The 23658-nt window shown below is 46.1% G+C and overlaps 1 pseudogene; it reads right to left on the minus strand.

The window, feature by feature from the left end:
- Positions 1-15630: 15630 nt before the first annotated feature.
- LOC122103567 lies at positions 15631-16015 on the minus strand (annotated as a pseudogene).
- Positions 16016-23658: the final 7643 nt, after the last annotated feature.

Consider the following 23658-nt stretch of genomic DNA (forward strand, 5'->3'; position numbering starts at 1 on the left):
CTACTCAGGAAGCTGAGATCTGAGAACTGTGGTTTGAAGCTAGCCTGGGTAAGGAACTCCATGAGACTCTTATCTCTAAGGAATCACCAAAAAGCCAGAAGTGGAAGTGTAGCTCAAGTGGTAGAATGTCAACCATGAGTGAAAAAGCTCAGGCCCTGAGTTCAAGCCCCAGTAACAGAACACATGAACAAACCCTTTTTTGGATCAGTTTTTTTTTTCACCTTGGAAATTACTACTGATTTTGTGATTGGTGCTGTAAGGAAAAAAAATCTTTTGGTAGCAATTCACTATCTAGGCAGGGAGGTCTACATGAGATTGACTGGGGTTTCCATGCAGGAGGGAAAATGGAGGCTTTTCAGAGGCACCATATGAAAGGCATGAACATCCAGGAGGGGCTTTTGCTTTGCTGTGAACTGCAGAGTCAGTGTGTGCAGGACAAGGGAAGGGAAGAGCATGAAGGTGACAGCCTGCAGGAAAAGATTAAGTGAATTGGGCTTAGGAACTGGGTAAGGACAAAGACAAAGGCAAGCTGGTCTTGCTTTAATTCAGCCTTGTTATTGCTGTATACCACAGGAATGCTGATGGTTCTAAGTATTGTGTTCCAGGTAAGATTAGTCTGAATTCATTTGTCCATCCATCCATCCATCCATCCATCCATCCATCCATCCATCCATCCATCCATCCATCCATCCATCCACCTATGTATCCATACAAGCAAGTATCCCATTTATCAATCTACCCATCCCTCCCTCCCTCCTTTTCTCCCCCATCCATCCATCCATCCATCCATCCATCCATCCATCCATCCATCCATCCATCCATGTATCTAGGTATCCATCCATCCAATTTGTCAGTCCATCCATCCTTCCATCCATCTACCCATGAAATACTTTGTGAGTCTCTTGTGTGCCAAGGCACTTTGAGAAAGCTAAGCAACAGGACCAACAATGTCTTGGCTTTTATGGAAAGCAGACCCCAGCCTTCTTGCTCCTTCTTGCCCCTACTAAGGCCAAAACATAGCATTGCTGTTGCAGTTATAGAAGGTTAGATAGTAAATATTTTAGATTTTCAAGACCTAAGCTCTCTATGGTCTCCACTCTGCCACAATGGCCTGAAAGCAGCCACAGGCAGTATGTGTTTTACAACACAGGCCTGACTATGTTCTAATAAAACTTTATTTACAAAAATGGGCCAGGTGGGAGGTAGAATAATAGCAAAGTAAATATTTAGGAGGGACTCCAATTTTTTTTTTACTGTGACTACATATGAAAACCATCTGGGAAGTTTTCAAACCCACAGATCTCTTTAATCAGAGAGCAGGACCAGAGCGTGGACACTAATTCATGTTCCCTAAGTAGTTATGGAGTTATTGTGTCATTTTTTTATGCCATTAGTTGACTTACCAACATACCTTGGCTATGAGAGTTCAAGAGGTTGATTTATTTTTCAGAAACTGAACATCTTAAAAACATTCTTCATGTTAATTAATTGGATAAATTTTAAAAATTCTTGTTTTTTGGGGTCTTACTGTAAAGAAAGGTTCTGCACATCCAAACCCAGAGTGAAAAGTCATCATGATTAGCAACTGTCACTTGTTTCCCATTGGCAATGTAGTCTCAAGCCTGGAAACTCCTCGGGGTTCCTCCTATAATCCACAGAAGCTGTAGCCTCCCATTGGCTCACATTGTGTCATTGGCAGCTCTGTGAAACGTGCAGAGACCAAAGGCAAAGTGCAAGTGATGGCTGCACAAATGTCCTCTTCTTTTCATGTACCTGTTCCACTCTGCATCATTTTTCCCTTTATTTTTTATTATTGCTCAGTAGTTGTACACAGGAGTTACAATTCCACAAGTCAAGTGATGAGTACAATGCTTCTTTTCCTCTCCTCTCCTTACCCTAAAGTTATGTAGTTCAATTTTTTACATAATGTGCATTGAGTATTACGACTACATTTGCTCACTTTTCTTCCCTCCATTCCTGTGCCCACTGTATCACTTTATAGTCCAGAGAGCTAGAGCCTGGAGAAAATAAAGAGGTTATCCAAGTTCACACAGTCAAACTGAAGTAGAGATTCATCCAAGAAGACAATGTACCTTAGATCTGCTGTTTCCACTCCAGCCACTCCTGTCTGTGCCCTGAGCTGCCTCTTCAGACAGCCTTCTCCCTCTAGCTATTCTCTTCCTGACACGTGGAGCTCCTTGATTAAAATTTAGAATCAAGAATTAAGTTGATGCCAGGGGCTGCTGACTCATGCCTGTAACCTTAGCTACTCAGGAGGTTGAGGTCTGAGGTTGGAGGTTCAAAGCCAGCCCTGGGCAGGAAAATCCACAAGACTTTTATCTCCAATTAACCACCAAAAAACTGGGAGTGGAACTACGGCTCAAATGGGTAGAGTGATAGCCTTGTGCAAAACTAGCTCAGTGACAGTGCCCAGGGCTTGAGCTCAAGCCCCATGATGGGGTGGGGGAAGAATTAAGTTGAAGATGTGAGGAGGGCACCTGGAGAAGGGGGCTCTGGGGAACAGAGCTTTGAGCTGAGTCCTACCCCATTGAAGAAGAGGTAAGAAACCCCCCTCCACGCCCTGTGTGACTTGGGAAAGCTTACTGGGCCCTTAGGAAGACTGCTTGTAGAATGGGATGATGATATGAGCCTTGAAGGAGAGTTGTAAGGATTGGAAGAGCTTATGCATGTAAAATGCTCCACATCTCTTCTGGCACAGAACCAGTGCTAATAAACACTAGCTATTATAAGTACAGTATTTTGATTTCATCTTGGTATTAGACCCACTTCTGTGCCTACCAGTCTTCCGTGTGGTATGTTTAGCATAGTGAGAGATGGGAAGTCAATGGAAGCAGAGGAGGTCCAGGCTCAAGGGACAGTCCAAGAAAGGCCTGAGGTATGAATGATTGAGCTGTGATGAGATCCAGCTGGGAGTAATCCATGCCGATGTCACCAGCTGTGCCCCAGGTCCTGAGCTGTGTTGCATTGTGGTCTTAATACATCCCACTGGCTTGGGGAAAATGGCCTTAGTGGGAGGGCAGGCCTTTTACACCCATAGCCTTCAAGAGGCCCAGCACCTAAATATCACACCATAGATTCAATGAGTCCAATGGAAAAGAGAGGCTCTTCTAATAAGCATGGAGGCAAGAGGGACAAGATCAGGAAGACCAGGAAGGGACAAGAAAGGAAAAATCAGGTTGACCAAGCTGGCCCTTGGAACCATGAACTTCCTAGAGCTTCCTGGGAGCTTTGCTGCTGTGCCCAAGCCTGTCTGCCAGGGCATTAAGAGCTGACTGTTCCCAGGCTGGGATTGGAGGACTCCTCTGCTCATCACTGCCACATCCTCCTATGAGCACTGGAGATTTCAGCCGCTCCCCCAGAGCTAGTCTCATTCCCCTCCCTCACTGCCAAGCAGAGCCCCTGTTGTCTGAACTCCTGGCAGCCACACCCCCTGACAAACCTAGATAGCCTGTCTATGGCCCAGGAGCAGGCTGTGGAGAAGACAAGCCAATGAACCAGGAGAGGGACTGGGTGCAGCTGATTGGGGGTGCACCCACTTAGCCCACTCAGCTACCATAGCTCAGCATGCTAATGACCATATGGTGTGTTCCTGGGACTTGCGTCACCAGGCTGCTCAAGCCAGGTGCTTAACCTCTGCTTTTTTCTCAGGGTTGGGGGAGGGGGAGCTGCCTCTGGAAGTGCTGGTTTAGCTAGTGCTCATGTGCTCCCACCTGCTCTGGCCTGACAGATCCCATCAAGATCAAGGGAGCAGAAGAGCCCTACCCTCTTCTTGCCCTTCCTCCACTCCACTTGGAATGGGATATCATGGGAGAGCACGTGAAAAACCATTGTGTGCTTTTCCTCCAGTGCTGCAAACCCAGCTTGGGGGTGCTATCAAGGCCTCTCCCTCTCCCCACTGGTGTCCCTTCCATTCTTAGTCCCTCATGGTGTGGAGAAGCTACAGACCCATCTGGATATAGAGTGCGTGGGATTGATGGACTGATTTTTAGTTCTGTGGGAGAACTCACAACAAGGGGTTGTAATTTCTCTGCAGTTTCTCTCCTCCACCAGGCATCTGTTGGTGTGCGGTGAGGAGATTCTCATCTGAGCAGACAGGGCTCCTCTCTGGAACAGGCATTATGAGAGTGACAGGTCCTCCTCGCCATTTCCACTTCCCAGGGGCGCTTGGCTGTGAATCAGCCATGTAAGGCCTGGCTTCCTTTCCCCTCCTTCTTTGGCTGACTCACACAGGGCCTCAAATCTTCCCCATCCTACCTCCTGGTCACTTCTCCTTTCATGTACTCTGAGCCAGAGTGTCTCTCCTCTATGGCCAACTCTGATCTCCAGCACACCCACCATTCTGAGATTCTACTATAACCTGTGACATATCCTAGAGTTCCAGAAATGAGCAGAAACACCTTCACTCTGGGAAAGCTGCCGGGGTGGGGAGGGGGTAAGCATAGGTGCAGCATAAGACATTGGGGTTGACAGTGGTACCCACAGAGGCTTGGGGAGAGCTCATGGAAGGACACCCCTTCCCCTCAGCTCCTGGAGGCTGTGGTTGGCAGAGGAAACTCTGACAGTGGGAATTTTGCCCCAGGGTAGCCACATATAGATAGAGGCTATGATATTGGGCGGGGGGACAGTTTCAGACCATATAATAATGCATGTTGTTATCTTACAGGGCAGGGCATAGCCTCCAGTACAGCTTGCATTGTGGAGGCCGAGAATGCACAGAGAACAGGGAGGCCCAGGTGGCTGCAGTCCAGAGAGGATGGAGGTGTGACAATGTGTACCATCTTCAGAATAACATGCATAGTTTGACCTGGCAGGGATGGAAGGAGGAAGGGTAAAGAGGTGGTTCTCCCATGGTAGGTGGAGTCCAGTCCCGAGCAGGGCCTTCAATTCCACACTAAGGAGGTCATGACTGCTTCTCCTCCAATCTTTTTTTTTTTGTCAGTCGTGGAACTTGAACTCTGGGCCTGAGCACATTCCCTGAGCTCTTCAGCTCAAGGTGATTGTTCTACCACTTAAGCCACAGTGCTACTTCTGGTTTTCTGGTGGTTAATTGGAGATAAGAGTCTCACAGACTTTCCTGTCTGAGCTGGCTTTGAACCACGATCTTCAGCTCTCAGCCTCCTCAGTAGCTAGGATTATACGTGTGAGCCACTGGTGGCCAGCCACTTCCAAGCTTTTGCTCATCATAGACCATGATCCTTGGAGCCAACGGTGAGATAAGCAAGGTACCCAGGATAGAAAATTTATGAAGGTGCCCACTTTCAGAGCCATACTTTCAGAGGGCACAATGTGCACCTGACACTGGTCAGCTCTTCCTTATTTTGTGTCCTAGGTGGCTTCCTGCCCCACCCTCCACCCAGTCTTGCTCAGGAAGAAAATGACTTGGTTTTTTTTTTTTTTTTTTTTGGTCGGTTGTGGGGCTTGAACTCAGGCCCTGGGCACTGTCCCTGAGCTCTGCAGCTCAAGGTGAGTGCTCTACCACTTGAGCCACAGTGCCACTTCTGGTTTTCTTGTGGTTAATGGGAGATAGTCTCACAGGCTTTCCTTCCCGGGCTGGCTTTGAACCATGATCCTCAGATTTCAGCCTCCTGAGTAGCTAGGATTATAGGCATGAGCCACTCTCGCCCAGATAGAAAATGACTTCTTAATCATTGTGTGTGTGTGTGTGTGTGTGTGTGTGTGTGTGTGTGTGTGTGTGTGTGTGTGTGTGTGTGTGTGTGTGTGTCCCTTGGACTTGTGGTAGTGCTCAGCCATAGCAGAAAGACCAGGAAACACTTCTTGAAAGAATGAACGTGTGAATAAACAGATGGGTTTTTCTCGGCCTGGATTCTGTTCCCCTTCCTCTTGGACAGTCAAAGTGGGTCATTTCCTTTGCAGCCACTTCTTCCCTGCAGTCCCTCCAGATGTCCCTGCTCTAGGACTTCAGCTTTTACCTGGAATGCCTATCCTGCCTCCTAGCCAGGCTGTTCTAAATTGGAAGATAGATATAGGCAGAGTAGGTGTTCTATAACAGTAGACATCATCAAACTTATGTTGGCCCTTTGGTGGGTAAGGCTAGTGGCTACTGCTGTGGTTTGGGGGTATAGCTCCTCCTCTGGAGCCAGACTAAGAGCAGTTTCTGGGAGGTGGTGGATCTAAAATGCCCCTATCAGTCCTCCCCACCTGGCCAGCCCCTTTGGACTGCATCTGGCATCTGCTCATGTAATTCTGAAGGCAACAGAAGTTCTTTGGAGTCACCAGCCCTTCTGATGGCCTCCTCCCCAAGTGTGGAGACTTTCTTAATCACAGCTCAGAAAGAAGGCGAAACAGGAACACACTCCTGGTTGGTTGATGCTGAGGGTGATGAATGAGGCTACTTGGAAAGGTTGCACTATTTGCATTTTTGTCCAGTGGAGGATCTGTTTCAATCAGGAAGTTTCTCTTGCTCCCCAAAAGAATGGGTTATTTCCCCACCATAGCTTACTGTGTGAGAGCAAGGAGGGCAGATTCAGGACATCACATGAGTGGCATAATCACAGAACACCCAGAGCAGAGAGCAGAGCTGGCATAGTAAGTCAGCGGTGGCTGGACTGGCATTCAGCAGACCCTAGTAAGTCAGAGAGCATCAGTCTTTTCAGGGATGAGGCTCCAGAGATGCAATGCTCAGGTGAACTTGAAGCAACAACAGTCAGAAAATGAGGTATTACACAAAGAGGAACAAAAGGCAGGGATGATGCCCAACATCCGGTCTCCTGTCAGCTAAAATTGGCTTTGAGTCTGGAGGAAGGCTAAGGTCTTGTAAAGTAAAAATTAAATTCTAATTTAATTAGGGGAAGATTTGGAATATCCACTCCTAATCCTGACTACAGGGTTCTTACTATATGCATTGATATTTATTATACTTAAGTTGAAAAAAAAAAAAAGCAAGGTTTTTGAGATGAGGGCTATAAGGGACTAGCTGGAGATAACTGTTGTACTTACCCTAAAACTGTGTGCCAGCATTGAGGTTTGAATTCAGGGCCTCATAGTCCCTCCACCGTTGCTCTACCCTTTGAGCCATGCCTCCAGCCTGGCTGGTTTTGCTGGTTATTTTGGAGAATGTAGTCTTGAAGACTTTTCTGCTTTGGCTGCCTTTGAACTGTGATTCTCCAGGTCTCAGCTTTTTAAGGAACTCTTTTTCTTTTTCTTTTTGTCTTTTGTTTTTTGGTACTGGGGATTGAACCAAGGATGTTGCACTTGCTGGATAAGCGCTTTGCCACTAAGCCACATCCCAGCAGTCTGTCAGCCTTTTAAGTAGCTAGAATAATAGGCACGAATCACTGGCACCAGGCAGCTTTTTTTTTTTTCCTGTCATGGGGCCTGAACTCTGGGCCTGGGCTGCTGTCCCTCAACTCTTTAGCTCAAGGCTAGCACTCTACTACATGAGCCATAGCACCATTTCTGGCTTTTTCTGCTTATGTAGTGCTGAGGAATTGAACCCGGGGCCTCATTCATGCAAGGCAAGCACTGAGTCACCTTCCCAGCCCACCAGGCAGCTTTATTACTTTTTTTCTTTCTTTTTCTTTTTTGGCAGCATTAGGGTTTGAACTTGGGGCTTTGCACTTTCTTTTTCTTTTCCTTTCTTTCTTTCTTTTCTTTTTTTTTTTTTTTTTTGTCGTTTGTGGGGCCTGAACTCCGGTCCTGGGCATTGTCCTTCAGCTCTTCAGCTGTAGGTTAGCACTCTACCACTTGAGCCTCAGCCCCACTTCTGATTTTTTTTCTGCTTATGTGGTGCTGAAGAATCGAACCCAGGGCCTCATGCAAGCACTCTACCACTGAGCCACCTTCCCAGCCCCAGGCTTTGCACTTTCTAGGTAGGCACTCTGTTGCTTGAGCCATGCCTTCAGCATGTGTGATGTTGAAATAGCTCTTAGAAGAGTATCTAACACACAGTGGATACTACACTGGTCAATAATGTTAATGTTTTCTGCATAGCTTAATTTTGTTTTAAGCATTTATTCTGGGCATGGAGAGCTCAGTCCTTTAACACAGTCATTCATTGTCATTTGCATGAAGTTTAAGATGTGAGGGCCAAGTGTTAAGTATCTGAATTAGAGAGCTAAGATTTTAGGCTCCAGAAGGGGGTCTCTGGGCCTTGAGAGACTTTGGACTCAGCTGCCAAGAGGGTCCTGAAAGGTGCTACTGATGATACTATTTTAAGGTCTGTTTCTCCTGTGTCCCTCCGCTCCCTTCCTGCCTCCCCAGCTTCTTTATATAGTATTTGACATTCAGTGGATGATCAAGGCATGCTTTTGAACCAAGCACCCTGCTTTCCACCAATGGAAGTGGGGGGGGGCAGGGGAGAGGCAGCCCCACTCCGCAGCTGGTACTAAGTGGAGCCAAGCAGACATCATATAATTACTGACCTTGGTATGAAGTGCTCTCGGGCAGCACCTCCAGCTGTGGGCAGCCACTTAAGCTGCTTTCCACACTCGCTAGCCCATCCAGAGGGTTCCCCACCTGGAGAGAGACTGTGATTGTAAAGCTGCTTCAAGATTGGAGTTGAGGAGGATACTTGTGCAAGTGAACAGCTGGTGGCAACCCCCAAATAAAAGAAAACTATTTATTTGCAGCAGGGATGGGGGTGGCAGTGCAGGGTATTTTGGTTTAAGAGCAAAAACAACTATCTAAAGGTTTTTTTTTTCCCCAACAACTTTCCTTGCCATGTCATATTGTGACATGAGCAGACTTGGAACTCTGTGGAGGAGGGGGACAGCAGTGATTTCCCCCTCAAACTAGGAATTAGAGTATTTTCTGTCAAAGTGCTTGCTTGACGAAAGCACCGCCATTTTAAGGGTAGCCACCATCTTAATAGAAACTATTTTAGTTAAGCCACAACCTGTTACAGGAATTGTTTTTCTAGGGGCTGGAGGCATGGTTCAAGTGGTATAGTACCATCTAAATAAGAATTATTTTTCTGACAAGTTTTGTGCTTTGGCCAGGTGTCCTGGTTTTGATTGATTGCTCAAGTAAACTTTTAAGCCCTTGCAGACTAGCCAGTCACACAAGATTGTGAATCTAAGTTCTGACCAGTCATAATGAAGGGTCAGTTTGGCATTTGGGATAAAAGCTGGGTGCCTGTTGGCCAAGTTTGCTTGCTTACTTTGCTTTCTATCAGTAGCACGACCTCCTGCAGAAAATCAACTTTGTCTTGCCACGTTCCTTACCAAGTTGGTGTGCTTATTCCTGTATGATACTGTGACATCCCAAGATTTCCAACAAAACTGAAAACATCCAAAAAGACAATGGTGAGGGGGCTAGGCCATAAGGACAGCCAGAATGGATGGGAGCCAGGACTTAGAATATAGCAGAAGCAGAATCCTCAAAGCACAGTGGTTCAAATAACTGCCATTTCTTTCCTCACCTAACATCCCCGGTCAGTGGGATAGCTCTGCTACATGCAGTTGCTAAAGGACCCAGGAGGCTTCTCTTTAGAAAGCCTTCACAAGTCTCTAGAACTCTATAAAGAGGCAGGCAGGACGTACTTTAGGCTATACAAGTCACGTGGTCTCTGTCTTCTTCATTCTTGTTCCATCCAGATGATAGATTTAGACATCACGTAAAAGAATGGACATGACTAAGTTTCAATTAAACTTTATTTACAGACACAGGCTGGAGTTGACTCCTGCCCCACCACAGTGGTTGTTCTCAGAATGTAGTGCCAGCATCAATGGGAAACTTGTTAGAAACACAGACTTAATGAATTAGACGATTAGGGTTGGGCTCGGTAATCTGTGCTTTAACAAGCTCTCCTGATATAGTTCTTGCCCATATGAAACTTAATAATCCTGCCTCTCAGCTGGGGCTTCAAGTGAGAGTTACTAGGAATGAGGGGAGGTGGGGGGGGGAGGGCAGGGAACTTGAAAAGTTCTCAAATTCGAGGCCACATTCCAGTGTACCTTGGACTGGGTTAGAGCCTAGGCCTGGGCATGTTCAAAGTTTCCCAACTCTGAGCAACAGCCCTCACTGGGAAGCAGCCCTCCCCTCCTCCTGAACTGGCTCTGATTAGGTCACACCTGCTTTTCTAAGGAGGGGAGACTATGCTGCCTGGGCTCTGGATGTTAGCTTTTTCCTTTGTTCTACCTCCCCAACCACTGGCTTTCCTGAAGAACTCTCTGGGGCTTCACCATTTAGAAGGAGCTCAGTTTAAGTTTGCCAAATGAATCAATCCTGATAGGAGTGCGGCCAGAGAGGGGATGACCTCGTGGTGGTAAAAGGGTATGGAATGGACATGAAGAAGGACAGGGAGGAGAAAGATGACAGAGCAGGGGAAGACTTGGGAGAAGTGCTGAGCATGGTGGCCCATCACCATGAAAGGTGAAAGACAGTGTCCTTCGTACTTTCTCCACAGCTCCATCCACACCCAGGTTGCTAGAAACCCTGGGAGGTGCGCAGCCTTCCACAGGCCACTGAATGTTGTAGGGTGACAGGAGCCATCGCTAGGTCCTCCTCAGTGGTTCTTCCATATCAGGAAAGCCCAGTCCTTGAGCATTTGCTGGGCAAGCTGGCAGCCTTCTAAATGCTTTGTACACATCAGCATATGAAATTGGCAGGAAATGCTCTAGGCTAGGACTTTTATGATCCTCATGTCATACAGGAAGAAACCAAGGCTATCAGGTCAGGTGACCTGTATTAGGCCACATGGGTAGTAAGTAGCAGAGCCAGGATTCAATTTAGGATGTCTGGCTTTAGAGCTGAGCTATTGGCCACTAGACACAGCTGAGCTACATTCATAACAGCCGTAACAGCCATGCCCCATTTTACAGATGAAGAAACTGAGGCTCTCAACTGGCTCAAGACCACAGTGCTGGGAGGTGGTAGAGGCAGGATCCCAGCCTCTTCCTTTTGTTAGTCTCTCTTCCTTTTATTAGTCAAGTCTTTCTGCCAGCAAAACCCTTGGAATTGCCCATTTGCCCCACAACCTGATTTTTGGGTCTTCCTTTTCCCCTCCATTTGTCCACCTAGCATATTCTGGGGTTTGCACGTGTGGGGGTGACTCACAGAGGAGCAGAGAGCCCTCCCTCCAGAGTAAGAAGACAGATTTTATTTCTGTTCAGAGCCATCTTGGGTTGGTGCTGGGGGAGCTGGCCAAGCCCAGCTGACACATCACCCCCTACAAAGCTGCTGAGTTCAGGGGCAGCCCCCACGGGACCCAAAGGGCCCCACAACACCAACTCCTCAGAGACATGCTCAAGGGAAAGACAAGCCTGCTGGCTTCATCTGCCCGGAACTATAGTCTTTCCTAGAGGGAGTGTGCAGGGCCTAAAAAGCCGGTAAACATTTCCTGTGGAAGCTTCCTGGGTTTAAACTGCAGTTGCTAAAATCTTTGACTTCTCTGCTATAGTTCAGAGCTGAAAAGAATTCCAGGAAGCTGTTTGAGACATGCTTTTAGGTAATTGAGGTAATCCTGATTTTTATCCATCTTGTAGTGGCAGTAACTGAAGCCAGGTGTGTCTTGTCTCTCTCTTGGCCCCACCCATTTTAGCCTTAATATTTCCTAGATGATAAGCTGGGTCCTTGTTAACTGCCCAACTCACCTGTCCAATGCCCTGAAAACTCTGGAGCAGGAGGTTAGAGCTGGAGCCAGGAACCTGCCATTTTTAATGAGTACTCTGTGAGATCTCCATCCTAAAGACATTGGAAAAGAGCTGGCCAAGAGAGATCCCCATCTGTTCCAGCATGGTCCCCATTTCAAGTTGTAGGAGTTAGATTTATTTATTTATTTATTACCCGGCCTGGGCTTGAACTCAGAGCCTGGGCACAGTCCCTGAACTGCTTTTGCTCAAGGCTAGCACTCCACCCCTTTGAGCCATGGATCCACTTCTGGTTTTCTGGTAGTTAATTGGAGATAAAGAGTCTCACAGACTTTCCTTCCCAGGCTGGCTTGAACTGCAACTCTCAGATCTCAGCCTCCTGAGTAGCAAAAATTACAGGCATGAGCCACCAGTGCCCAGCTAAGCACTGCCATTTTTATTATAAGAATTGTTTTTCTAGGTGCTGGAGGCATGGCTTGAGTGATAGAGCACTAGCTGAGTAAGAATTGTTTTTCTGACCAGTTCTTGTTTTGGCCAAGTGTCCTGGTGTTGGTTGATTGCTTGAATAAACTTTGGACCCCCGGGTCCTGGCCCTTTCCTGGCCTTCTTTATTGGCTTCCCAGGTACCCTGAGGTAAACAGTTTTGTTCTGTCAAGCCCTTCCTCTCTGTTTTACTGCCATACTATAGGCCCAGAGACCACAGGGCCAAACGTTGAAACTTTCAAAACTGGGGGTCAGGATAAATCTTTCCTCCTGAGTTTTTCTCAGGTAGTTTGTCACAATGGTGGAAATCTGACCAACACAGCTCCCAGTTGCTAAAGGTTCCTAGCCTATTTGGTTCTGGTCTGTATAGGAAAAACCAAAAGACATGAGATGGCATAAGGGCTGTTTTATGTTGTAATGGTTTCCTGTGTCTCCAAGTTCTTGGGACTCCATCCTGATTCTTCTCCCCTTGAGTATGAGAGTATTTACTGACTTGTTCAAATAAAATCAAGCGGAGACCAAAGTATTCAAAGATGGCTCATTGGGGCATTGTAGCTTATTTGGGTTACTCACTCTGAACCAAAGTCATCTCTACCTTGGGAGGGCACTCAAGGAAAACCCAATGGAGAGATGAAGGGAAACTGGAACCTCCCACCAACAGCTCTCCAGGAACCAAGGTTTTACCCAAGAGCAGTGTGAGGGCGCCATCTTGGAAGCAGATCCAGAAGTCCTAGCCAAGTCTTATGATGACTGCGGCTCAAGCTAATGTTTTGTCCACAATTTTGCTCAAAACCTTGGATCAAAATCACTAGGGGTCAGCTACTTCTGATTCATAATTGTATAAGAGGATATTTGTTATTTTACTAAGTTGTAGCTCATTTTCCAAGATGGATCCCTCCACAACTAACATGCTAGGCAAGAATAGCAATCTTTTTGTTTGTTTGTTGGTTGGTCTTGGGGCTTGAACTCTGGGCCTGGGTGCTGTCTCTGAGCTTTTCAGCTCAAGGCGAGTGCACTACCATTTGAGCCACAGAGCCACTTTCGGTGTTTTGGTGGTTTATTGGCAATAAAAGTCTCACGGACTTTACTGTCTGGTCTGGTTTTGAACCAGGATCCTCAGATCTCAGCTTCCCAAGGAGCTAGGATTACAGGCATGAGCCACCAGCATCAGCTAAGAATACCAGTCTTTATCAACAAGGTGAGAGAGACAGGAGGGTGTGAGACCCACCTGCTTCTTTAGATCACAGGAGCTAACACTTCAGAAGAAGCAGCCATGCTTTGGTGTCTGTCCATTGGATGACCTTGGTGACCTTGGACAAACCCCTCCTCTTCTGGGGGCTTCTCCTGGAACTTGAACGGGCTCCAGGCATAGCAAGGAAAGATTGAATGTGACTGGTCACCTGCCCTGGGTTGCCTGACAGCTTTGCCCTGTAGGATGAAGGGCAGCCCTGTTGGTTAAGGATGTGGATATGACATGCTGGCTTTGGCAGCCTCAGGATTCCCACATAGACATTCAGACCCTCACCTGTTTGCAATCATGCTGTTATCATTCCCTGCCCTTGGCCTTGCTCCTCTCTTCACTTCCACCCTGGCTCCTGATGCCTTCCTCTCCTCAATGAAGAGGCATGTGCTTGGGGTGCTACACCTTGGTTCTGACTGTCCTGTCACATGAAGCTTCAAAAGTGTAAGGGGAAAGCAGTAGCAAGGAGTGGGGCAGGGGATGGGCTTTCCTGGAACATGTAGCTCAGAAATGCAGGGCTGGGAACAAGGACTTGCAGTCATCTTGGGAAACTGGCTACTGAGCAGCTGCCCAAAGTCCTTGTTCCTTTGGCTGAGACTTCCCTCTTGACATTGGCAGTCCCTTCTTCACTTCCCCAAAAGGCCCTACTATGGCCTGCTCAGAAACTTGCTGCTTCTTCTACTACTCCATTTCAGCCTTCAATGGGGGTGCTGCTGTGACACATGGGTTTCCTATTTGAAGCTAGGACCCTCCACCTCTGTCTTCTTCATATTGACCACGTACAGGAGCTCTCTGCAGCTGCCCTCAGCCTGCCCCCTCTTCCTGAAGAACCTGTAAGCGTCGTCTTTTTGTTGGCAGTATGGCTTGAACTCAGGGCCTGGGCACTGTCCCTGAACTCTAATGCTCAAGGCTTGTGTTCTGTCACTTTGAGCCACAGCTCTACTTCTGGTTTTCTGATGGTTAGTTGAAGATAAGAGGCTCATCGACTTTCATTCCCCAGCTGGAGTTGAATTATGATCCTTAGATCTCAGCCTCTTGAACTAGGATTACGGGGGTAAGCCACCAGTTTCTGGCTTCCCTTAAGCTTTTGATGAGAATCCTGACTCCTTTCCTTGCTCTGCAACGTCTCCAATCCTCTTCCCTAATCCTTCTCCTTCCAAGTGGTAAGAGTAGGGGTCCCTAGGCTCCTCAGGTTGAGCCCCTTTGTTGGACACCCACCCACCCACCTTGCACACCAGGAGTAATGGAGAGGCAGGCAGAGCAGTGCCTGCAGAGCCTGAGGACATTGTTAGGCCCCAGGCTGGACAGATGGACAAAGAATTGCCTTTCCCCTTTTCCTGGATGGCCAGGGGAGGAATGAGGTCGTCACCCCATGCCTCTTGCAGGGACGCTGCGAGTGTGAATGGGAACAGCTTGATCTGACACCAACCTGCCTGGTGCACAGGCCTTTCATACCCTTCCGGACCTGGCCTCCAACCAAAAGACAAATCATGTGATCGTTCTCTGTCCTTTTAGCCTTTCCTGTTAATGGTGCACATTTCCAAAAACCTCACCTCTGCAGGGGCTCTTGCTTTGGGAAGGGCATGGATTTACTTGCAGGGGTGGGTGCTGGCACTCAGCTGGCATGTGAAATCTATGGCTCTGTAACATGCAAGTAGTTTTGTCCAGGAACAGCTACAGTTTCTCAAAGTGGGAATGTGACCCATAAAAGGGCTGACGTGTACTCCCAATAAATCTGGCTGTAGTATGGCTAAGGATGTTGAATATTTCTTCATGTATTAATTAGCTGTTCATATTTCTTTTTTTCCTCCAAACAGATTTATTTATTGTATATAGAAAATTCTATAGACAAACTGACCGGGAACCAATTGTTCACCTCTTGCCTAACCAATCAAACTAGATCACTTGCTATTACATAAATACTCATTTTGGTTTGTCCTGTCATATCCATTTCTTCTTGCTGAAAACCCCTTGTTCCTCACTACATCCATATTATCTTTGGACACAAATATGCTTCAAAACATGATCCTTTCTTAGCCAGGTGCCTGTGGCTCATGCCTATACTTACTCCTAGCTACTTAGGAGGCCAAGATCTGAGGATTGTAGTCTGAAGCCAGTTTGGGCAGGAAAGTCCATGAGATTCTTATTTCCAATTAACTGCCCCCAAGAAGCCAGAAGTGGAGCTGTGGCTCAAGTGATAGAGCACTGGTGTTGAATATGATAAATTCTTACATCTTGAGAGGTTAGTTTAAAAGCAACTTATATAAATAGAAAAGTACCCAGTGTACATCAGTGAATGATCTTACCATTGGAACATCAGTAGCTTTACAAGTATAATTCAATAGTTTTACAAATTTTAATTAGCATTGGTAGGTTGAATCCCTATGACAGGCTTCTAGAAAACTGACATGAGATGTCAAGAGGTCATTTTGTGCACTACCACTGTTATGCCATCATGTTTCTGGATCATAATGTTCCTATTATCTGATTCTAGACATACCACCGGAATATCAGTGGGGTCAGAGGTTAGCTTAGCTGCTTGCTGAGCAAGAACAGATATCACTCCAGCATGTTCATCTGACAGAGGACCCTCGCAGTCCAGATTAAGTCCTTCTGACTCTGTGTACAAGACTCCAACAATGGATAGATTCTTCATTGTGTCCTCCAGATGCTACTCCAAAGTGGCTTCTATCCTGCTGGTGGCCCACCTCCAGCTGTTCATATTTCTTCTGAGAGCTGCCCCAGTTCATTTGCTAGGAGAGAATCAGCAGAAGTGGTTGGGGAGCCAAGGGTGTTAATACAGGACTGCAGGGGTGAGCCACCGGCACTGGGTAAATCTTTGTTTCTTATTACTAGTGTATACTTTTATTTTCCCATTTTCCTTCATTTTTATTTTTATATCCCTAGACACAGAGCAGCATATTCAATTACACCAACTAACTATGTGGTCCAGGCTAAAGGGAATGGAATTCTTCAAAACTGGGGCTTGATAGCCTGTAATCTTAGCTACTCAGAAGACTGAAATCTGAGGATCATAGTTCAAAGCAAGCCTAGGCAATCAAGTCCATGAGACTCTTATCTCGAATTAGCCAGCAAAAAGCCAATAGTAGAGCTGTGGCTTAAAAGTTAGAGCACCAGGGCTGGGAAGGTGGCTCAGTGGTAGAGTGCTTGCCTTGTATACATGATACCCTGGGTTCAATTCCTCAGCACCACATAAGCAAAAAGAAAAAAGCCAGAAGTGGCGCTGTGGCTCAGGTGGTAGAGTGCTAGCCTTGAGCTGAAGAGCTGAGGGACAGCGCCCAGGCCCAAAATATAGGCCCCACAACCAACCAAAAAAAAAAAAAAGAGCACCAGAGTTAAGTGAAAAAAAAAAAAAAAAAGCTAAGGGACAAAGCCCAGGTCCTAAGTTCAAGTCCTAGTACCAGCACACACACACACACACAAAATAGGCCTGATAGCTGACTAGTGGCGGGAGTCACCTTGTAAAATTCCTTCACTCTTCCACTGGAAAAAGCCCACATTTTATGAAGGGAAAATCAATTTAGGGGCTGGGAAGGTGGCTCAGTGGTAGAGTGCTTGCCTTGTAAGGCGGAGGCCCTGGGTTCGATTCCTCAGCACCACATAAGCAAAAAGAAAAAAGCCGGAAGTGGCGCTGTGGCTTGAGTGGTAGAGTGCTAGCCTTGAGCTGAAGAGCTGAGGGACAGCGCCCAGGCCCAGAGTTCAGACCCCACGACCGGACCCAAAAAAAAAAGAAAATCAATTTAGGAATGCCAATGTCCCACCTATGACAGTGGCAGTGGTTTGAAAGCCAAAGAGCATGGGGGCTGGGACATAATTCTAGAGGTGTGTCAATAACGTGGCTGCTGCTTGAAAGAACAATTTGTTACCCTGAAGTAGAAAACATTTTCACTCTAATAACTGACCTGTTTGAAGAGAGCTGGATATAAAACCATTGATCAATATGTGAGTTTTTGGTGGTGGTGTTTCTTTTCTCTCCCCATTAGAAAATTAAAATGGTCTTCTACAAGAAAATGGATGGTTTGAAAAGTTGAGATAGGTAGGGCCAGGCTTGTATTGTGCTGGGATTGTGGTGGGAGAGATTTGAAAGCACTTTAAGTAATTGCTGTTTCTTCTTGCAGCAGTAGCTTAAAAGGAAGGGGCTTCGATGGTATTCCGGGGAGTTCTACAGGCTCTTCTCAAGAAGTTATCCACAGACACGTAAAGCTGCCTTCTCTGTGTGGCCTGAACCTTTCTCTTTTGTTCTCCCAGAGCGTGTCTTCCATTACAGATGGTAACCCACTAATGTCTCCCCTTCTCTTCCCAGTTCTATGTCTCCTTTTGTGACCAAGATTTAGTGAATTAGAGCAAGAGGGCTCCGCTTTCTGTACACTCGGGGTTTATGTGAATTTGGAATTCTTCAGCCTTCTTAGAGCCTGGAGTATGTGAGTGTCTCAAAATATGTCTGATATCAGTATACCAAGAGAGGCCTTGTCCTCCCAGAATTACACACATGTGGGCAGGGTCGCCACATGCTCAGCCAGCAGGAGCAGGGGACCCCACTGACAGAGACCATCTCTAGGTAGGACTTTATAAACAAGCTCAGAACGTCCTCTTTCCCCTTTGTTAATAATAGCTCCCCCTTTTTCTTTTTTACTTTTGTGTGTGTGGGTATGTGCCAGTACTGGGGCTGGAACTCATAGCTCCACACTCTTTTAGCTTTTTTTTAAAATTTTCTCAAGGCTGGTGCTTTACCATTTAATTCACAGCTCTACTTCTGGCCTTTTGGTGATTAATTGGAAATAAGAGCCTCATGCACTTTCCTGTGCAGGCTGGCTTCCAACCATGACAGTCAGATCTCAGCTAGTATTACAGGGGTGAGCCACAAGCACCTGGCTGTCTCCATGTTTTGGTTCTGGATGACAGAGGTGTGTTAAATTGAGTAGGAATGGGGAGTGTTGTGATGTTCAGCTGGCATATGGATCATAGGGATATTGACAAGTGTTCCTTTATTTCCATCTTTTACACTTGTCATGTCAGTGGGCAGGCGAGATCAACAATGTAGGTGAGCCTGACTGCCGCCGTCTCTACAGGAGAGTGGAGAGAGGTCAGTGCTGTGGTCCTGGCCAGCTCTGGAATGTGCCATTGACTTTGTCATGGCTTGTGTGTCTCCATGCCACCAGGGCTTCTCCAGCCCTTAGAGGGCTGGCTGTTCTCCTAAACCTCAGGTCTCATCATTAGGCAGGCACTGGTGGCTCACACCTGTAATCCTAGCTATTGAGGAGGCTGAGATCTGAAAATCATTGTTTGGAGCCAGCCAGCCTGCCCAGGAGACAAATCCAAGACTCTTATGTCCAATTAACCGGAAAGAAGTCTGAAGTGGCATTGTGGCTCCACTGGTAGAGACAATTCTAGGAGCTCATGGAACCTTCTTCACTCTTTACCTCCTGCACGGTTATCAGAGCTGACAGAGTCCATGGTGACACAGTGACTAATGTGTGCTAGAAAATCAGCCATTATCCCCCTTTTTAATCCTGGAAGCCCAGACTTTATAAGATTCATCTAACTTCAAAGAGAACATAATGAAGTTATCTAGACCCACTTAGAAATTCATTATAAGGAGTGCTGGCATTAAAAAAATATACTATTTTGCTGATTATGAGAGTAATATAGGATCTGTGCAAAGAATTAACAACACATACAAAAAGTACATAGTTACTAGAAATAACTGTTATTAGCACTTAACGTGACATCTTTCTGTGCACAAACATTTATAAAATTACAATTTTGCATCTTTCTTTCCTTGCTTTATACAACCAGAGCATTTCCCCATCTCATTATCTCATTGTCAAAAGCACCGTTTTAATGACTATCTAATACTTCATTGTCTGTCTGTACCAGGATTTATGCAGTCCCAAGTCTCTTATTTGTAGGCATATGAGTAGTTCCTGGTTTTGTTTTTGTTTGAGGGTACTTTTTTTCCAGCATCTTAAATAATGCCACGGTGAATATTCGTGTCTGAAAAAAAATCCTTATCTGAGTTTGGATCATTTCCTCAGAAGAGATTCTGAGAAGAGAAATTTATGGAGTCTGTCTATGTACATCTCTGGCCAGCTGTTCAGAGAGCGAGAGTGGGCCTTGTTGGTGGCGGGGAGAGAGAAGAGCTCTTCTAGGGTCCTGAGGTAGAGAATCTTGAGATGCACAGGGGGCCTCTGGTATCCCAGGCAGTTCCCAGCCAGTCACCCAACCCTGCTCCATGCAAAGCAGTTTCCCCCACAGGAATCATCCCATAATTAACTTAGCGACTAAAGCATATTTAATGAACCATGGAAACCCTTCTAACCATCTGCCTCTGTTTATATTGGAGGAAAATGGCAGAGCTTTCCCCCTGCGTTCCCTCTTTTATTGAGGAGAGAACTCATTTACAGCACTTTGGTTCTCCTATGAATGCAGTAGAAACCCTTTGTCCTGGTGGGGTTCATCCCAGAAGCAGAGTGGGTTAGCAGGGTTAGCAGCCTGAAGCAGGTGGCACCTCTAGTCACATGAGTGGTGGGTAATACTTAGGCTGAGGTGGCAATGCTAAGTGTTTTAGTCTGGATCCTTAAAGCAGTCAATCTCCTCTTCCTGTAGTGTTCCCTTGAAGGCCCAGTGGAGTGTCAGGGCAGTTTTTGTGCCATTCCTTTTCCAGGAAGCCTTCCTGGATCACTCCCTAAGCTGGGCCAGGAGCAAGGACTGTTTTCTGCCCCTTTCATTCTACCCATATATCAACATTCTTCTCTAAGGTTCACAACTCTTCATTGTACCCCCAGTCCTAGCAAAGGCCTGGCTTCTACTGGTGGCTCAATAAGTGACATCGAATTGAATGAGATGAATAATAACACAAGTGACAAGTATTTCGATTTCAGCACCCTCTTTTTCTCTCAGAGGGTCATTTGAGATCCTATTGGTGGTGGTGGTGTGTGGGGGAATAGCTGTTCTGTGTTCTTTGGAATAAGCGAGAGGGAGATATAAACCCATTCATGCTGCCAGATAGGCTGTGTGCCCTAAATCCTGAGCTGTCGGCAGGGATGTGGGGCGGTGGGCTTGGTCTGAGGCTCCTGGCCTGGAGCCATGCAGCATTACTTCTCACAAGTGTACAGACAGGCCTAGTGGCAGCTGGGAACATCTGCCCAGGCAGCTTTGTGCTTTAAAAAAAAAAAGTCATCTCACCCTCTAAAACTCATCTTCTCCAATATCAAATGAGGCAATTTGGACCCCTCAAGCCCCAATGTTGTGTGTCCCTTGACTTTCTTGGTAATGACCCCTGACAGGGGCTAGGAGTAGCTGAAAAGGGAATGGGGGGGTGCAGGGAGAAGGTTGAGAGCCAGCTTCATCAAGAGGTCAGCAAAGTGGACCTGCTCCACAGGCCACAAAGCCTCCTACCTAAAAAAGACAAAAAGTGCAAAGCTTTCCAGAGCTCTGGCATCTACATGAAGGTTCCTACCAGGCTGAAAATCGCTCTATTGCTCGCTCTCTCTTTTTAAAGATGTAAAAGATTTGCTCCTGGGGATTTGTCTTCAATCATTTTCTATCCCTCTCCAGTCACTACAGGCTGCCCAGAAGGCGAGGGATAAACTAGAAATCGACAGCTTTTCTCCAGAGCTGCCTATGGCAAACCCAGAGATGCTCTGGGCTCCACTGAAATCGGATTCACCAAGAAAGGCCCTGGATGGTGATGGTGGTATCAGGGTCTGCCAGCGAGTCCTCCAAATACTGTAAAATAGGGATGAAAAGTATATATATATATATATATATATATATATATATATATTTTTTTTTTTTTTTCTGTCAAGATCATGACCCACAGAATGAAAAACTAAGTCAATGAAGGAAGATGAAAGTAAAATGCAGCTTTATTTGGGGAGTGAGAAATAGAAAATGCTTCAATCATTTGCTTTAGAAAATCAAGCTGGGGGAGCCGGTGGCTCTCGGCAAATAACAGCCAGGTTATTTGCTGGGGCCAGTTATAGGAGAGAAGCTGAAGGGAGGGGCTCAAAGAGTGGGAGATGGGGCAGCAGAGTCAGGAGAGAGAAAATAAGGAAAAATTATAGCACAGAAACAGACAGCACAGGGGTGACAGATTGGCATTCACAGAAACACAAAGATATGGGGCAGGGAGAAAGAGAGAGAAGCATGCACATACAACATACAGACAGATACAGGATGTGAAGGGAGATGGGAATGACAGGTCAGAGTCAGAGCGTCTCAAAGAGGCCAGCAAAGAGCTAGATCAGTTGGCACCTCTGCTATTTGAAGATAGCAGTCATCCAGGGTTGGGTGACTATGTAGTCCAAGCTAGCCTTGAACTTACTGTATAGTCTAGTCTGGCCTCAAACTCAGGATCTCGTCTTCACCTCTGAGTACTGAAATGACAGATGCACATGGCTATGTTTAGTTCAGATAATTTATTTTCAGAGAAACATGATCAGAATTACTACTTTTTATTTTATCTTCAGAATTCCTTTTTTACTAGTTCTGGAATTTGAACTCAAGGCCTCATACTTGCTAAGCAGGTATTCTCTTTTTGTGTCACTCTCCTAGCCCTCTTTTTGGCCTTTTGTTTTTGAAGTAGGTCTCAGTTCCTGCTTTGGTGAGCATCAAGACAACGCTGCCTACTTTTAAACTTCTTATAGCTAGGATGTCAGGCACATACCTGCTCCTTCCCCCAACCCCCACCCCGACTTCCTAGCATTTTGGAGATGATTAAGTCAATGTAGACACAGTGTCTGAAGCAGACCCTAAGTACCCACTCAAGGTCCTATTATTAGGTTAGGGTTTGACACTTTCTGAAGGGTTGAAAGAGTTAAAATCCTCTTTCTTTAAAATGTGGTCTATTTCCCCGAGTCCTTTTCTGCTCCCTTCCCAGCCACTCTCTGACAGACTGCTGGGGCAGCATCTGGACCAAGGTGGCCACTTTCACCATAGAGTCAGCCCCTCCCGCTCTCTGGCTCAGAGAGGAGACATTTCTCACCTCCCAGCCTGGGGTGGACATATTGGAGGCCAGCCACCTCCTCTTGTCATTGCCAGATGGTCCTATCCCTCCTCAGGAGCTCTGTCCCCCAGGGAGTCCTGAGCCAGGGCAGGGAAGGGGAGAGCAAAAAATCGCTTTGTTGGCATTGAAGGCCAGATGCCGGCTTGGCTTGTGACAGCATGTTTGCTACTCTTTGCATCTCATGATCACCCTGGGCTGTGAACAGGGTGCTTACTGTTTTGGTGGTGCTAAGGTTGGAAACCAGGCGCTCAGGCTTGCTAGGCAGGTGGTGTACCACTTGATCTATGCTCCCCACCCCTTGGCTTTTTAGTTTGATTGTCAGATCGAGTCTTATGCTTACTTCCTCAGGCTGATCTCAAACTCGTGGCCTCCAGAATACTAAAACCGCAGGTATGTGTCATCATGCCTATTCTAAAATAATAGCTTTGTTGAGATAAAATTTACATAACATATAATTCTACCTCTTATCACACCTCTCCTTTTTTTTTTAAATCCCATATTGAGATAGAACACATGGCATTATACATGCTAGCTTGGCAAGTAAACACTTTACTACAAAGCTACATGCCCAACCCAATCCATCCTTTTGAAGTGTGCGATTCAAAGACTTATAGTTTTGCAGAGGTATATAACTATCACCACTAACAAACTTTGGCATATTCGATCACCTCCAAATGCTGCACTTTAGTCATTTCCATTTCTCCCTCCTTCCCAGCCTCTGAAACCACTAATCAACTGTATGTATGAATTTGCTTATTCTGGTCATTTAATATAAATGAATCCCTTCATTATACCATCTTCTGTGTGTGAACATAATGTTTTCAAGGCTCATCCATTTTTTGGGAGTACTTTATTCCTCTTCATGCCCAAGTAATACTTCTTTTCTTTTTATGGGGGAGGGAGAACTATTTTTTTCTGATTTTTTTAAATTGTGAAAATACCGTATAGAGGGGTTACGATTACATGGGCAAGATAATGAGTACATTTCTTATCAAACATTGTTGCCTCCTCCTTTGTTTCCCCTTCCCATCCCTTCCTGTCTCCCCCTTCCCTCCCCCGCCCCTGCCAAAGTTGTAAAGTTCGTTTTTTCGATATAATGACTTATACATCTCATTGTTGCGATGGGTCCACCTGTATCCCTATTTAAATGATTTGTTTTTTCCCTTCCCCTCCACAAATTATACCAACATCAAATACAGTGAAAGCAGGGGTTATACCGTGGGGGAGGGACATAAAAAGCAACAAAGAAATCATCTTATAAATATGTTAGAAACAATCGCATGAAAGAAAAAACATTCAAATACTTTTCTTGGAGTTCATTTCACCTAACATCAACT

The sequence above is a fragment of the Dipodomys spectabilis genome, unplaced genomic scaffold (assembly GCF_019054845.1).
Source record: "Dipodomys spectabilis isolate Male_0828 unplaced genomic scaffold, ASM1905484v1 ptg000018l, whole genome shotgun sequence".
NCBI lineage: Eukaryota > Metazoa > Chordata > Mammalia > Rodentia > Heteromyidae > Dipodomys > Dipodomys spectabilis.